Here is an 18,277-nt window from a genome sequence, read left to right on the forward strand (position 1 = left end):
GTGTTGCCATTATTGTTATAGGTTTTGTCTGTGCTGAGGATCAGCCTGAGGTTTAAACTTAAGGCCTTCTCTGGTCTTTGCTGAGCCTGCACCTTCACCTGGGCATGTGTGGTGACTTTCTAATTTTCCTTACATATGCAGTTGCTTTTGAATGTCCTAGTCTTCAATGTCTGGCTTCCATAAGGGGAGACAGAGAAAAATAACAGGAGAGAAAAGGCTCTGCCTCTTTAAATCTCCTGGATATTACTTTAGCCAGAGGAGTGGGAGGGTTTGCAGCAATGGGGGTTAGTGCAACCGTAATGACCACCGCCTCTTTTCCTATACCTCTGTGATCAGGTGCAGCAATCAATGATCACAGCACAGATCCCCAATTTTTGTAGGACATGGTCCTTTTTGCTTATTCTGGTTCCTGCAAGCTGTGTGCAAGCTGCTTCAGAAACATATTCACAGCTGCCCACCACTGGGCTGAAGGGTGGGATTGTTATTTAAAATAACATTATGAAACTACATGCTAACGTATATATTTGTGTTTTCTAAAACGAAAATAATTTAGTGAGAAGAATGGCATTGTTTTACCTTTATATAAATCTCTCTGATGGATAATTTAATATAAAATCACTGGATTGGCTGGGCACGGTGGCTCATGCCTGTAATCCCAGCACTTTGAGAGGCCAAGGCAGGCAGATCATGAGGTCAGGAGATCGAGACCAAACTGGCTAACACGGTGAAACCCCATCTCTACTAAAAATACAAAAACATTAGTGGGTTGTGGTGGTGGGTGCCTGTAGTCCCAACTACTAGGGAGGCTGAAGCAGGAGAATCACTCAAACCCAGGAGGTAGAGGTTGCAGTGAGCTCAGATCATGCCGCTGCACTCCAGCCTGGGTGGCAGAGCAAGACTGCATCTCAAAAAAAAAGAGAAGAAGAAGAAAAAAAGAAAATCACTGGATTTTCATATCAGTTTCTGCATTCATTCTGTTGCAATATCACACCCCATGCAGCCTCTGGAAAACTCCATTGTACAGTTGTGAGAGAATACAAGTGAAAAAGCAAATGGTCTTAGTATTATTTTGAAAATAGTTTGACCTCACGAACCACATTTTGAAAATTGTTGATCTAATTCATCCTTCAGTCTAGTACTAAAAAGTCGTTTCTGTACTAATATTAACAAAGCCTCTACCTAAAACTGGGTGATATCTGAGGTTCTTTATCAAACTAACGTCCTACAGTTCTATAGATGAACAAGCAAATTTCTCACAAAAAAAAAACTTTGCTATTAGCTAATTGTTTCAGATTAATATTAGGTTTCTTATCACTGCTCCCATCTCTTCTGGGTGTGTGAATTGAAATATTGTAATGGAAAAAGAACAAGCTTTGTGTCCAACCAAACAAGCTATAGTTAAAATACCTGTTCTGCCTACTGTGGCCTCGGACAAATTATTTGATCTTATTAAGCCCTAGTTTCATCACCTACTTTGTCAAGATTAAGTAAATCAACATTTAGTTTTAGCACCGTGTTTTGAATGTAGAAAGTATTAAACAAATGTTAGTTCCCTTTATTTTTTTCCAATCATATACCTTTTATTAGTTAACCTCACCTACAGGAAGACTCATTGCCCCATTATGACCACTGTGGGAAGGCTAAAGTTTAATATCTATTACTGTACAATACCTAAGAAGTGAGTCAACTTGGAAATACTAGACTTGCAAACCCAAACAATTTTAAAAAATGTACAGAGATTAAATAGCAAACATTACATCAAACTGCCCTGAAATTCTCACTATTTCAGCTACAAATATGACCTATTAGAGCTAGTTTATTAGCTCTTTCTATAAACATGGGTTAACTCAAATCACTACCAAAGTGGAAAGTAGACAGCAGGTCACTAAGGGATGTATCATAGGTTCCAAAGGGCAGAGAAAAGGAATATGAGGCTAAGATCCACCTGGAAAGAGAGTTCCTTTGTGACTTTCAGTGGCTCTCAAGCCTAAGGATACTGGGCATGGAATGCCAGCTGCCATTGAAAGGAGAAGGAAGGGGATGTTAACTGTATGTCTTACTCATTTGCCTAATTATAATTACCATTAAATGTCCTCTCACTTAGAGTTCACAAGAAGCCTGTCAGGTAGTTGTTATTATTTACATCTTATAAATGTGTAGTGAAGCTCAACGGATTGGGTACTTCATACTTAGCTTGTAAGTAAAAGAGCTAGTATTTAAACCTCAGCCTGTTTTGCTTTCAAGTTCGCCTCTTAACATTGCACTACTTACTATCCTTGAAAAGTGTTTCCTAAAGAATGGCCCTAAGGGTTGAAGCTAAACTTTGAGCAAGTGCTGCTTCCTAAGTGATGATTCTGTGCCCTAGACCTTTATGAGAATTTGACGTTTTCTTTCACCCCCAACAAAACACTCAGGTAAGAATTGGGCTTATTATAACTGAGTCACTTTATCAATTCAGTTGCAGAGTCATTTTCCGCGAGTATTCTGGGAGGGATTAAAAAATCAAAGTACACAAAATAAACTGAAAACAGTTTTGATTGCCAGCAATTGTATCCAACAATGTTAAAGATTCAGTTCAAGCATGTTGTTCATTACTTGATTTATTCTGGGTGGCACTACCAATGTGTGTTCCTGCATTTGGAGTTACTCTTAACTGTAAAGAGGCTCTGATTTCTATGTAAACACTTCAGGCCAAAAGACAGCAATTTTAAAAAGCTATCCAGACAATCATTTGTTTGAAACACCAACTTAGAGAGGAGTAATGTTAACATAAACATACCACATCTTTGACCTATATTAAAACACATGTCTCATATTGGCTACAAGCAAACTTTGAGTCCTTTGTAAAATCCATACAGTTACCCAGCAGGCTCATATGTCATTCCAAATCACTGTGGTTACTATATAGCTACTTATTATCCAAACAACCCTGAAACAAAAGACCTGAAATTGGCTGTTTTGGATGCTGCTCCCTGCTGCCAGGAGGAGGTGTGTTTAACTTACAAGACACTGAACAGCAGTTAGATGAACACTTTAGATCAAAAGATCCAAGTAAATAGACAACGAAGAAAAGACTTCTGTTTGATAGCAGACAACCTGCTTTTCCAAAAATGTATTTTAATTCAAGTTCAAAAATTGATACAAAAAGACTGGTCAGGCAAATGAATGTAAGAAACATATTAGTAAACACGTGAATGAAATTGTGCTCCAAAGAGTTAAAGAAACCAATAAATAACATTCTTGAATTTGAAGGATAGTCAATAATAAAAAGAAACAACTTGCCGAAAAGCTGAAACTCCCTCTATTTGAGGGATTTTAAAGAACTGGATGAAACAATGAATGAAACTGTTGGAAACAATGTGGCCAACTGGAGTTTGAGCAGAGCAAGTTTGTTGATGTCACAGCCTGAATTTCTACCACATTTCATATTAACTTCCCCTAAATTTGCACCTGTAACCCATGAGGAGGCACAAAGGGATAACTGGGCGTGCCTGAGGACTTTCCAGACCTCCCCTTTTCTTCCACCAATCACCTACTAGTCTCAGAATCACCCCCTAAACCTTTTCTAATAAAAATAAAGCCAACACAGAGAGACAGCTTTGAGCTGGACTCCTGGCTTCTTGTGAGTTGACATATAACAAAAACCTTTTCTTTTCTCAAAAGCCCAGTGTCATTGTATATTGGCTTTTAGTACATCAGGCAGGAAACTCTTTTTGCTTGAAAAAATGAATACAAATCCATTCAGAAACATATTAGCACTGCTGACAGCATAGCAGAAGCTTGGCAAATTATTATTAATCATGGAGTCATACACTAATAATGGCCATGTACTTACTTCGTATGATATCATTATGTCTTCTACACAAGAGGTGATCAACAATATGGGCTATGGCTGGAGGCAGTGGTTCACACCCGTAATCTCAGCCCTTTTGAAGGCCGAGGCAGGAGGATCACTTGAACCCAGGAGTTCAAGACCAGCCTGGGCAAAATAGCGAGATTCCCCCATCTCTACAAAAATTAAAAAAAAAAAAATTAGCTGGGCATAGCAGTGCGTGCCTATGGCCCCAGCTACTTGAAAAGCTGAAATGAGAGGATCACTTGAGCCCAGGTGGTTGAGACTGCAGTGAGCCATGATCATATCCCTGCACTTGCAACCTGAGTGACAGAACACGATCCTGTATCAACAATTAATAATAATGATGATAATATAGGCTAATTTATTTTGGAATCATGGGATGAAAATTTTGTAGCATTAATGCCATAATTAGAAATACTAAGTATATTCCAAAGTATTCAAATATTGCTGAGAATCATAGAGGAAGCCTAAGTAACAGATAAGGACAGTGAACACAGAGAAGGGAAGAAGAAAAAAAGACCATTAAAGGAGGAAGTAAAAAACAAACCTGAGGTGGAGCAGTAACAAGATCATGAGTACAGTAGGAATGATTAAGATACAAAGTCAATTGGGGAGAAGAGAATTACCTCTATTTCATGCTTTTACATTCTTGTTAGAGGTTAGTGAAGTAGAAGTTTGGGAATAGAGTCCTACAGTGGCCCGTATTCTGAGGAGTAACTGATTGTGACATATTTTATGTGAGCCACATAAAATGCAGGTGTGAGCCACTGCACCCGGCCTCAAAGTACACTTCTTATAGTATGACTCTATTAGGGCTCTGAGTAGCAGAAAACTTAATTAAAAACTTTCATTCTAAGATCTCAGGGATGGTCTCTAATCAAGGCAAGAGATAAGTGAGGGGTTATCAGATACCAGGCAGAATATTAATAGGTATTGCTGAGGAGACAGGCTAGAGAGAAAGCTAGAAATTTATCCTCAAGGTGGAAGATAAAAGAAAAGTGAACAGACATTCAGGGATGGATCTGCCTTAAGTATGAGTCAAGTATTTGCTTCAAATGTGGGTAGTGGCTGAGGGTAAAAAAAAAATCTGATTCATCTGAAAGGCAGGAAGGGTTACCAGAAGTTCAATATGGCTAACACAGGGGAGGAATGAGTTCCTGTAAAGGACAATTTAGTCCAAAAGTGTATACTAATTCTAGTGGGCGCTAATTTAAGAATGAGTGCCAGGTTTATCAGCTTTACAGTATAAGAGAGCATTGTTATTTCTCTAATTAAAGAATACCATACCTCCTTATTTGCATGTCTTTGGGGGTTCAATAGCCCTAACTCTGGAGGCAATGGTTTAGGGGGCAAAGCAACACAACTTTGGATAGCCTCCTAACATGATGGATGTACCCTAACTCATTCAATTATCTTCCTCTTGATAGTTGTTTCCAGTTAGCAGCCACTATAAGTAGTGCTTCGAAAAGCACTAGCATGCTTATTTCTATAGGAGAATCTCAAAGTTGAGAAAAGCCTGATTTACTTTCCAAGAGTTGTAGCAATGTATGCTCCTGTGAATAAGAGTGTACATTTGGCCGGGCGCGGTGGCTCACGCCTATAATCCTAGCACTTTGGGAGGCCGAGGCGGGCAGATCACGAGGTCAGGAGTTCGAGACCAGCCTGACCAACATGGTGAAACTCCCATCTCTATTAAAAAAATACAAAAATTAGCCGGGCGTGGTGGCGCATGCCTGTAATCCCAGCTACTCAGGAGGCTGAGGAAGGAGAATTGCTTAAATCTGGGAGGCGGAGATTGCAGTGAGCCAAGATCGCGCCACTGCACTCCAGCCTGGGTGACAGAGCAAGACTCCGTCTCAAAAAAAAAAAAAAAAGAGTATACATTTTACCACCACACCCTCCCAGTGTGGGATATTGTGAATTGTTTTAATTTTTGCTAATCCAATAAAGTTGGTATTTGGTTGGTTGATTTGTATTCCCAAAAGTGAGGTAGTACAGTTGAGTATTTTTTGTGTCTTGTCCTCTTTCATTTCCTTTTCAATGAATTACTTGTTCATTTCTTCTGCCCATTTTTATTGCTTTTTGAAAAAAATTATAAAAGTTTTTATATTAGAATTGTTAACCTAGTGTCCTGTGTTTTATAAATATTTTATCATTGTCTCTCATTTATCTTTCAATGTGTCATGGTGACTTTTGCCGTTCAAATATTTTAAACTTTAACGTAATGAAACGTACTCATCTTTTATTTTATGGCTTCTAGGATTCCTGTCTTGCTCTGTCACCCAGGCTGGAGTGCAGTGGTGCACAGCTCACTGCAACCTCCAACTCTTGGGCTCAAGGGATCCTCCCACCTCAGCCTCCTGAGTAGCTGGGACTACAGGTGCACACCACCACATCCAGCTCAATTTTTTAAAAAATTGTTTTTCGTAGAGCCAGCAGTCTCACTACGTAGCCCAGGCTGGTCTCAAACTCCTGGCTTGAAGTGATCTTCCCACCTTGGCTTTCTCAAAGTGCAAGGATTACAGACAAGAGCTACTGCACCTGGCCCTGCCTTGTTTAAGAAGTCTCTTCTACCCTAAAGTCACAGTTATCGTTCTAAACTTCTCCCCAATATACTTTTGTTTTATTTTTTAAAATTTCAATCTTTAATGCTTCCAGAATTTATTTTGGTATATGATAAAAGGTACAGGCCTAACTTTATATCTTCCATATAGCTAGCCAGTTATTTCCAGTTCTTGTTAATTTATGAATGAACCCATCCTTTTCCTGAAATGGAAATATCACCTTTATAATATATTAATATTCTCTATATAGTTTCATTTTTCTGGATTCTCTTTTTCTTTTTTGTGCTAATACTATATTTTTTGTCTGATTTTTTTTTTTGGCTACTCTTTGCAGCAGCTTTGTGGTAAGTTTTTACTCTCTAGTAAGACAAATTGTCTACTCCTGACCTCTGTTTTCTTTTTCTAATATGTCTTAACAATTCTTACATATTAATTTTCCTATATGAACACTGAAATCACTTATGTTCTCAAATTATATTTTAAAGTAGCAGGTTCTATATCTTTCTTTAAAGAAAATTTCTTTAAAACTGTATTTAAAATTGAAAAATTATTTTAAATTAAATTGAATTCTAATTTGATTTTGTGAATTTTCTTTAAAATTTATTTCTATGCATTTTATCATTTTTGTTACTCATGTTGGTTGTGATAAAAACCTTTTAGAGTAGATTATAGGAACTCTTCTGCTAAAGCAGTTTATGTTGTTTCTTCCATGTAAAATTGATGACCCTTGGTCCCAGGAGTGTTCTTGTTTTGTTTTCTGCTGTATATGGATTGAATAGGAACAGGAAAGCAGGAAAGAGAGGTTACATTAGCTATGACTAAAATTTTCTAAGAATTCAGTTCTCAACTAGTTCACATTACTGAGGGATTATCAGAGACTGAATAAAATTCTTAATTTTATTCTTCATTTTTTGCAGCACGTATTAAGTGGAATACTTATATCAATTTCACTCAATTTAAAATGTTTATAAACTCTCAGAATGCCCGGTCTGATGGCCAGGTTTGTTAGATTTAAGTACATCCTGCAATGAATATTTTCTTTCAAAAGTCCTTAAATTGTGGCCCGGCGCGGTGGCTCACGCCTGTAATCCCAGCACTTTGAGAGGCTGAGGCAGGAGAATGGCGTGAACTCAGGAGGCAGAGCTTGCAGTGAGCGGAGATCGCGTCACTGCATTCCAGCCTGGGCAACACAGAGAGACTCCGTCTCAAAAAAAAAAGTCGTTAAGTTGTATTTACTCAGGCTTTTTGATTTAGTCAGTGGGTATTTATTGAAGATCTTTTTTGTTCACGAAATGCTGTAACATTACTTGAATATTGTTTGTATTCAAAATCACCTATACTCACTCTGGGTGAAAAAAAAAGAACAACATTTTAATTAGTACAAATAACCAGATAGTCCACTCAGTGAACACCAGCCCTAGACAATTAATACAATTAAGCCTGGCTAATCTTATGGAAAAAAATGTGAATGACTTTACAGGGCTCTCCACCACTGATGAGAACTGAATCTCATTATTCCAAGTGATGGCCAGGCTGCGGGGTGATAATGACTTTGACAACATTTTAGCGGAAGAAATTGAAGAATTAATTAAGGGTTGTAGAGAAGGACTGACCAAGGAGAACTCAGGGGACAAACTAATTAAAAAAAAAAACCCTTGCTCATAGAGTTGTATAAAGAAAATCATACATATATACAATCTTTTAGGTGGCTTTTCCAGGGCATTTTTAACTTTTCTATACAGGTCAACTTGAGAATTTAATTCCTGTAAAGGATAAGACTTAATGGTGGTAAGGTGCCAAGAATTATGAAAGACATAGGAAAATATATGACATAGTTTCTGCCTTCAAGAAACTTCAAGGAGCAATATATTTAACGGGGTCATATTAGATATGTGGAACATAAAATAATACAATATATCATGAATGACAAAATGTGTGGTCAAATCATTATATGGAATTGTAGAAAGAACTGCTGAATGAATGAATGGACATAGACTATCCAAACATTAGAAATTTATACGCTTATTAAACCTGATTTTGTATCTAGAATGTATTCAATTTCTAACAATCTTCCTTAAAGAACAAAATTGCAAAATTAAAAAAAAAAGCTTATTATCTTAAAAATTCAACTGGTGATAAAGTGAAAGGTAAAAGTTCTCCATCTCTTCCTCCTCTTATTTACCAGCCCGCTCCCAGAGATGTTTACAGCTTAGGTATCAATCCCAAAACTTTGTATACCATATACACACACATACTTTCAAACAAGGATACTACAGTCCTTCTTAAACTTCTTTCAGTATTTCATTTCAGTACCCACTGATCTACTTCATTACTTTTAGTGCCCGCAGTGTCAGTATATCAGATGCTAAAGTATCATAACTTACATGTATTTAACCCCTTCCTTATTTGTAGACACAGATTATTTTCTATCTTTCACTGTTAAAAACAGTACATCAGTTAATAGCTTTACACACCCCCTGTGTCAGATTACCTGTAGCATAGGTTCCCAGAAATCTAGTAAACCTTTCAAACTGTATTTTTTTTTTTTCTTTTGAGACAGAGTCTCGCTTTGTCTCCCAGGCTGGAGTGCAGTGGCGCGATCTCTGCTCACTGCAAGCTCCGTCTCCCGGGTTCACACCATTCTCCTGCCTCAGCCTCCCAAGTAGCTAGGACTACAGGCGCCCGCCATCACGCCCAGCTAATTTTTTGTACATTTAGTAGAGACGGGATTTCACCATGTTAGCCAGGATGGTCTCGATCTCCTGACCTCGTGATCCACCCGCCTCAGCCTCCCATAGTGCTGGGATTACAGGCGTGAGCCACCGCGCCCGGCCCTCAAACTGTATTTTTGACAAAGGCTAAAGGTATGCTGTCATGGTTTGGTTTGTACTGATCCGTTTAGGTAATTCAATGTTATTAGATGTGAGGATGATCTGGCAGCAACATCAATCACAGCCATAAAAGTCAGAGTTATTTAATGCCCCTCACCCCCTAGCATTTCCAGTCCTTCCTTTAGTTTCTGGAAGCTCCCAGATGTCTCTTCAGAAGCTTAAGACGTTTTGGATCAAAGATATACTGTGGTCCTCGATAAAGGAAAAGATACTGTTGTTTCAGTAATCTCACGGGACAATACTTAATAATCTCGTAAAGTGAGCCCTTATCAGAGGGGGGAAATAAAATTTATTGCCTTCTAACACCATCAAATAGTTTATTTGAGACCAGGGATTGGTACGACCACTTATTTTCAACTTTTGGCTGAATACGGGTGAACTTGGCTTTTTGTTTTCCCCAAACCCAGGACAGAAAGAAATTAAAAGCCCTGACTGTGCCGGGATAGACTGAGAGGCCCAGGAAAGGCTGTACTAAGTACTTGGAGGGTTTGCTTTTTCCTTCTTGCTGCTGCTGCTGTTTCCTCGAGGATGAAGGGAAAGATAAAACCCTCCTGCCTCCGTTCGTGCTTTCATTCGCCCCATTCCTCGAAGGTGACGAAACTTCAGCACATCTCTGTCCATTTTGGAAACAAGAGGATCCCCTCAAGAGCAAATAGGCGGAAACAATGACCCCGCGCCCGGAGTTTTTCTGAGCTGCTAAACAGGGAGAGAGATCCGACAAAACAAACAAGCGAAGGCGACACAGCCAGGTTAGCACCGAGCAGCAGGGCGGGAGCGCCAGAAGGGCGGGAGCACACGGGCCCTTCCCCACAGCCAGCGCCTCCGCGGGTCCCACCCCTCGAGGGCGGGGCCGACCGCTCTTTCCGGGTTTGCGAACGGAAGTGGGCGAATTTGAATCCTGTGGGCCGTTGAATGTGGCTGCTCGCGGTCGGCGTGCCCCGACGTAGAGCGGGCCGGGGAAAGTGGCGCTGACGCTCTGGAACTTCTGCCCAGCTCTCCTTGGTGAGTAAATGGGGAACGGGAAGACGCAGAGCGTTCCAGAGAGAGAAGCAGGACCGTGGGGTGGGAGAGGGTGTTAGGAGGCCGGACGGCGCAGCGGGGGCCTCGCAGTGCTTTTGGGGACGTCTGGTGCTGGGGCCCGGCCTGGAGACTTAGGGAATTCGGGGCACTGGGGGCGTTTGCTGGACCAGCGCTCTCGACGATTGCGCACGCCAGCCAGCTCTCAGTGTTGAGGATTCCGAGGCCCTGCCGGTCCCCCGCGAGTAAACCTTGTTTATACGCATCCTCCGTGGCTTTTTTTTAACCCGTAGTTTATTATTTCCACCAATTCGGCTCGAATGCTGAAGCTTCAACAGTAGTTAAATCTCATTGTGAAAGCGTTGCCACGTTTAAACAAATCTCTTTTTATGAAAGATGGAAGGTTGGGGCAGGTTTAGAATGAAAAGATGCTCTACGTGGCTCCGCGTTCCTCTTGAGAGAGATACCCGGGCAACCTTGATTAACTCTGGACTGCAGGGAAGTGACAGTCTTTGAAATGCCTGGGTGGGATTTAAACTGAAATTCGAGTATCCTTTGTATTTAAAACCCGGATATTTTTCTTTCACGGTTGACATTTTTCATGTACCGCAAAAATCCGAGCCTCTTATTTAAACCGGCTATAGTAACAGCGGTGGTGATTCACTAGGGTCTTAGTTTGCAAACAATAGAGATAAGGTTTAGTTCCACCGCCCTGCCTTTTCGCCTCCCTCATTCATTGGCCAACTGGGTTATTACGGAGTCTTTTTGGAAGTAATCCACTAATGCTTTGAGCATCTGTTTTCTTTGGGTTTTATTGTTTTGGGCTTTTTTTTTATTTTTAATGATGAACTATCTGAAATATGGAACTCTGTCTAACCCAGTAGTAAAGTCATGCCTTCTGGAATGGTTTAAAAGTGTGCCATAAATGTAAACTATAAATGGGAATTTTAAATGTGTACAAGTTTTACATCTTTATTAAAAATCGTAAGTTTTGTGTAGCTAAATACGAAAAGACATTTTAAGTTCCTTTTAAGGTTTTAACACCAGGATATTGTACCATTTAAATGTATAAATATATTTTTAAAAGTAAGACTTCATAATAATCAGAATAAAGACATTCCTTCATCCAGTGCTGGCTATTCCAGCACCCCCATTCTTCCTGCTATTGAACTTTTGTTTTAAGTGTTAGCCAGGAAGAATAGACTTAAATACTCGGTGTTGAGGATAGTTAAAATATGAGCATTTTTTATATAGTGTCTTTGTAACAAAGACATTGGCTATACTTCTCTAAGCCTTTCTGCTCATTTCATATGTGCTGTCAACAAACGGTAATTTTTAAAAATTGATCGCTATATCCTAATCTCTTTCTTTTTTTCTACCTGAATTATTTTCATTGGATTTTTGCTCTTTCTTAAATCAGTGAGTTTCAGAATTTATTGTGTATACATTACCTTGAAGGATTTGTTCAATGCTGATTCCTGCACTTCAGATCTCAGGTTCTGAATCAGTAGGTCTGGAGGATGGCATTGAACAGTCTGCATATTTAACTGAAAGTTTAGAAAATACTATGAGTTTTAAAAACACTGATTTGATCTTTCCTAGAGAGGCATTATAATGTGTTGATTAAAGACATGAAACTGGGGCCAGATTGCCTTGGTTTGAAGCCCATCTCCACCGCTTGATAGCTAGGTGACCCTGGGCAAGCTGTTTAACCTCTCTGTGCTTCATTTCCCTCTACCATATGATGAGGTTACCTACTTTGTAGGATTATTGTGAGGGTTGAATGAGTTAATATATACAAAGACCTTAGAATAGTGTGTGCCACATAGCAAATGATACATAAGTCTCCAGTTACATTGAGTTACTAAACCGTAAAAACCGCATCACATACATTCTCTCATTAATCTTTACAGTATCACTGAGGTAGTTACTATCTTCAAATAAGAAAACAGGCTAAGAGGGGCTCGGTAATTTGTTCTCACACAACTAGTAGCACGTTGGAACTGAAGTCGGAAATTAGATTTAACTCAAAAGTTTATGCTTTTTTAAAAAAGTAATATTTCTTGCCTCTCTTCAGTCTCCCTCCAGATGTTGCCCCATAAGTATCTCTGATGGCTTCCCATTGTCTACCGTACATAATTCAAATTTCTTAGCCTTGCTTTTTATTTACAGAGCCCTTCAGAGTCTGGTACCAACTTCTCTTCCCAAGGACCATCTTCATAATATTATGCCACTCTCTTCCAACCTGCTGATGTTCCATCAATACTACTAGAATTCTCCAAATCTATCTCTTATTACATTTTATGCATATTTAGCCATTGGCCTTTTTATTTCCCCTTAAGATTTTACTCAACTGGATTTAAAGACTTCTCCAGGCCGTGCTTTTTGCTTGTAAATATATAGTGTGAGACTGCCCTTGTCCTTTTAATTTTTATGTCTGCAGTGCACAGTGCAGAACAGTGAGTGTCATGATACTCTGAAACTGTGTGTGTTCAGTGAGTATTTATTTTAACAATTTAACACATTTTGTCTTGGGTTAATGACTCAAAAAGTTGCTTTTTTTTTTTAAGGCTTGGCTTTTTTCTGAGATGATAGCATATAATTCTCTGTAGTGTAGAGATTTTAGTGATAGCATATGGTTTATAAACAATATGGAAAAATAAGTATTGAAATTATAGGCTCAGAGGACATTTCAAGTGGGAAAAAATCAGGAGCAATGTTTGTTAATATTCACGAATTTAAAATGCTTTATACATATTTTCTCACTTAATCCTCGCAACCATTTTATTATCTCTATATTAAGATGAAGAAACTGAGGCACCAAAAGATTTAGTAGCTTTTAAAATGTATTTTTAAAATATTTAATTTCCTCTTGTGTGGACGGCAAGCCACCCAGGTGCCGAGGCAAGAGACTGGGGGCACGAGCTGTTCCAGTATAATAAAATAATAAAATAAGAATAGTTATACTAGATATAGATCTTAGATATGATTATATATGAATATCATTAATCATTAGTTTGTGGCAATTACTCTTTATTCCAATATTATAATAATCCTTGCTCTACAATCATAACCTAGGAAAAACCAGGCCATACAGAGATAGGAGCTGAGGGGACATAGTGAGAAGTGACCAGAAGACAAGAATGCGAGCCTTCTCTCTTGAGTGGAGCCTGGACAGGGCCACCAGAGGGCTCCTAGTTCCAGCGGTAACACCAGCGTCTGGGAAGACGCCCGTTGCCAAGAGGACCGTGGTCTAGCGATAGCGTCAGTGTCGAGAAGAAACACCGGCTACTTAGCAGACCAGGAAAGGGAGTTTCCCTTTCCCCCGGGGGAGTTTAGAGAAGACTCTACTCCTCCACCTCTTGTGGAGGGCCTGATACCAGTCAGGCCCGCCCGCAGTTATCTGGAGGACTAACCGTCTCCCTGTGGTGCTGTGCTTCAGTGGTCACACTCCTCATCTGCCTTCATGTTCCATCCTGTACACCTGGCTCTGCCTTTTAGATAGCAGTAGCAAATTAGTGAAAGTACTAAAAGTCTCTGATATGCAGAAATAATGGTGTAAGCTGTCTCTCTCTCCTCTCTCTCTCTCTCTCTGCCTCGGCTGCCAGGCAGGGAAGGGCCCCCTGTCCAGTGGACACGTGACCCACGTGAACTTACCTATCATTGGAGATGGCTCACTGCCCCTTTGTCTTGTGTCCAATAAATATCAGCGCAGCCTGGCATTTGGGGCCACTACCAGTCTCCGCATCTTGGTGGTAGTGGTCCCCTGGGCCCAGCTGTCTTTTCTTTTATCTTTTTGTCTTTTGTCTTTATTTCTACAATCTCTCGTCTCCGCACACGGGGAGAAAAACCCACCGATCCTGTGGGGCTGGTCCCTACACTCTTGGTACAGTTTTGTTTTTTTTTTAATTATAAGAGTAGTATATGTTAGGTGTAATAAAAAGTATCTTAATTCAAAATGTTAGGGAATTAAAAAACAGAAAACTTTTCCTTTTCAGTTTGAACACTTAAAACAGTTGCCTAATCTCCTTGCCCACAGCTTTTCTTTAAAAACCTGCCCAACAATGTAGGGACATCATTCTCATGACTAGTAGATAGGGTTGGTCTAAGGAACATAAAGCCCCATACCACTTAAAGTCCCATACCACTTCCCCAACAAACCTGGTACAGGTATTTATATCAGAGCTGCATATCTGATGCAGGCTAGACCATTCGTGTGATTTCTTGATTTTGCAGTTGGGATATCACAAGACTATTGGAACCCAAGCTGGAAGGGTCTTATGTGTTGCTAAGACAGTGGAATCATGAAGAAACATGAAAAGGACATATGGAGCCAATGGGTGGCAGGGTGGGGTGGGGTAGGGGAGGATGACACCTGTTTCCTGAGGACTGGTTATATATTGATAACTTGTGTAAACTTGTAACTTTGTTGCTTTTTTTTTTTTTTTTTTTTTTTTTTTGTGATATGGAGTCTCACTCTGTTGCCCAGGCTGAATGCAGTGGTGCGATCTTGACTCACTGCAACATCCGCCTCCCCGGTTCCAGTGATTCTCCTGCCTCAACCTCCTGAGTAGCTGGATTATAGGCACCTGCCACCACGCCCAGCTAATTTTTGTGATTTTAGTAGAGACAGGGTTTTGCCATGTTGGTCAGGCTTGTCTCAAATTCCTGACCTCAAGGGATCTGCCCGCTTCAGCCTCCCAAAGTGCTGGGATTACAGGCGTGAGCCACCGCGCCCAGCCATTGCTTTTTATCTTAAACTTATCCTTTTGTTTTAAATAAAAAATTGTTAACTTTTAAACAAGTATCTGGTATACAATTTGTATGCAATGAAAATCACCCATTTTAGGGGTATAGTTCAATGAGTTAGTAAATGTATTCTCTTGTATGAATATACCACAGTTTGTTTTATCCATATACATTGTTACAGTTTTTAGTTCTCACAAATAAAGTTTCTGTTGACCTTTGTGTACCATGGACATATGCCTTATTTCTCTTGGCTGCATCGTATGATAGGTGTACATTTGGCCTTTTTTTGAGGTAAAATTCACATTTATAAAATCAGCCATTTTATTTGAGACAAGATCTCTGTCAGCCAAAGCTGGAGCTCAGTGGCGCAATCATAGTTCACTGCAGCCTCCAACTCTTGGACTCCAGCCGTCCTCCCACCTCAGCTTCCCAGGCAGCTAGGACTACAGGCGTTTGCCACCAAGACTGGCTAATTAAAAATTTTTTGTGTAGAGACAGGTTATCACTGTGTTGTCCAGGCTGGTTGCAAACTCCTAGCCTCAAGCGATCCTTCCACCTCAGCCTTCCAAAGTGCTGGAATTACAGGTGTGAGCCACCATGCCCAGTCAAAAATTAGCCATTTTAAAGTAGACATTTCAGTGACAGTACATTCACAATGTTGTGCAACCATCACCTCTGCCTAGTTCCAAAACATGTAACTTTTATGTCTGACTTCCGTCATTTAATATAATGTTTACAAGGTTATCTATGTTGTAGCATGTATCAGTACTTTATTCCTTTTTATTGCCACATAATCATTCTATGGATATACCACATTTTGTATATCCATTCATCAATTGATGTATAATTAGGTTGTTTCTTTGTGATGTATTGATTTAGTGATCTCTTTTGTGAATAGTGCTGCTGTGAACATATGTATGCAAGTTTTTGTTTGAATTGAAATATTTCAATTCTTTTGGTTATATAGCTAGTGGAATTGCTGGGTGATATGGTAGTCTTGTTTAATGTGTTGTGGCATTACCAAACTGTTTTCCACCCTTGCTGCATCATTTTACTTTCCCACTAGCAATATGTAAGGGTTCTAATTTCTCCATATCATCATTAACACTTACTATTTTAGTTTGTAAAAATAATTATTATAGCTATTATAGTGGACATGAAGTGGTATCTCATTGTGGCTTTGATTTACTTATCACTAATATAATGAGCATTTTTTCATGTGCTTGTTGGCCATTTGAATATTTTCTTTGGAGAAATCTCTTCAGATATTTTGTTCATTTTTAAGTTGAATTACTTGTCTTTTTGTTGTTGCATTGTAAGAGTTTCTAATGTATTCTAGATACTAGACCCTTTTCAGGTTATATGATTTCTGAATATTTTTTCCCATTCTGTAGATTGTCATTAGATGCACAAGTTTTATACTTTGGTAAAGTTCAATTTATTGTTTTCTTGTTGCTTGTGCTTTTGGTGTCGTATCTCAGAAACCGTTGCCAAATACAAGGTCATGAAAATTTACCCCTAGATTTTCATTTAAGAGATTTATAGTTTTGTCTTTTACATTTAGGTCTTGATCCATTTCGAGTTGATTTTTTTTAATGCGTGTGAGGTAGGGGTTCAACTTCATTCCTTTTTTTTTTTTTTGAGATGGAGTCTTGCTTTGTTGCCCAGGCTGGAGTGCAGTGGCACAATCTCAGCTCACTGCAAGCTCCACTTCCTGGGTTCGTGCCATTCTGCCTCAGCCTCCCAAGTAACTGGGACTATAGGCGCCCACCACCACACCCAGCTAATTTTTTTGTATTTTTAGTAGAGACTGGGTTTCACCATGTTATCCAGGATGGTCTCAGTCTCCTGACCTCGTGATCTGTCGCCTCGGCCTCCCAAAGTTCTGGATTACAGGCATGAGCCACCGCACCTGGCCAGCTTCATTCTTTTTTACATGGCTGTCTGGTCGTCCCAGGACCATTTGTTGAAGAGACTGTTTTCTTCCCATTTAATGGTCTTGGCACTCTTATTGAAAATTAGTTTACTATAAAACATGTGAGTTTATTTATTGACTCTTTCTTCTTTTCCATTGATGTGTATGTCTGTCCTTGTGCCAGTACCACATTGTCTTGATTACGGTGGATTTGTAGTAAGTTTGGAATTGGAAAATTTGAATCCTCCAACTTTTTCTTTTTGGGGATCCTTTTGACTATTCAGGATCCCTTGCAGTTTAGGCTTAACTCTTCCATTCCTGCAAAAAAAGGCCATCAGGATTTTGACAGGAATTGTATCAAATCTATAAATTGCTTTGGGGAGTATAACCATCTTAATGATATAGTTTTTCAACCTATGGATGCAGAATGTCTTTTCATTTATTTAGGGTTCTTTAATTTCTTTCAGCACTGTTTTGTAGTTTTCAGTGCAAAAATCTTGCACCACCATGGTTAAATTTATTACTAAGTAATTTTTATGCTATTGTAAATGGAATTGTTTACTTAATTTCCTTTTTGGATTGTTCATTGTTGTATAGAAATACAACTGATATTTGTGTGTTGATCTTGCATCCTGTAACTTAGCTGAATTCGTTTAGTAGCTCTAACAGTTTTTTGTGAATTCTCTAGGAAATTCTACATATAAGATCATGCCTTCTTTAAATAGAGTTACTTCTTGCTTTATTGCTTTATTATTCTGAATAGACCTTCTGGTTCAGTGTTGAGTAGAAGTGGTGGAAGTATGTATCTTTGTTTTGTTCCAGATCTTAGGTGGAAAGTGTGCAGTCTTTCACCGATAATTATGTTAATTACAGGTTTTTCCATAGATGCTGAGGAAGTTCCCTTATATTCCTAAATGTTTGAGTGTTTTTATCATCAATGAGTATTGTATTTTGTGAAATGCTTTTTCTGCATCTATTGAGATGAGCATGTGACCTTTTCCTTTTTTCTCTATTAGTATTGGTTGATTTCCGTACGTTGAACCACCTTTGCATTTCTGGGATAAATCCCACTTGGTTATGGTACAAAATTTTCTTTTCAGAATTCAGTTTGCTGGTAGTTTGTTAAGGATATTTGCATCTATGTTCATAAGAGATAATTGGCTTATAGTTTTATTTTCTATGATGTCTTTTTCTGGCTTTGGTATCAGGGTATTGGTGGCTTCATAAAATGAGTTAGGAAGTGTCCTCATATCTTTTGGAGGGGTTTGAGAAAGATTGGTGCCAA

General features: G+C 39.2%; 1 protein-coding gene across 3 annotated transcripts in view; it reads left to right on the top strand.

Moving 5' to 3' along the window:
* Positions 1–9,618: 9,618 nt before the first annotated feature.
* G2E3 (G2/M-phase specific E3 ubiquitin protein ligase) overlaps positions 9,619–18,277 on the top strand; it is a 60,959-nt gene continuing 52,300 nt past the window's right edge. Inside the window, exon 1 of one of the 3 annotated variants that reach the window (XM_054448282.2) lies at positions 9,619–10,313. The gene's annotated coding sequence lies outside the window, so the exon portion shown is untranslated. The remainder of the gene's footprint in view (positions 10,314–18,277) is intronic. The other 2 variants (XM_063651497.1, XM_054448283.2) reach the window with 2 other exon arrangements.

The sequence above is a fragment of the Pongo pygmaeus genome, chromosome 15 (assembly GCF_028885625.2).
Source record: "Pongo pygmaeus isolate AG05252 chromosome 15, NHGRI_mPonPyg2-v2.0_pri, whole genome shotgun sequence".
NCBI lineage: Eukaryota > Metazoa > Chordata > Mammalia > Primates > Hominidae > Pongo > Pongo pygmaeus.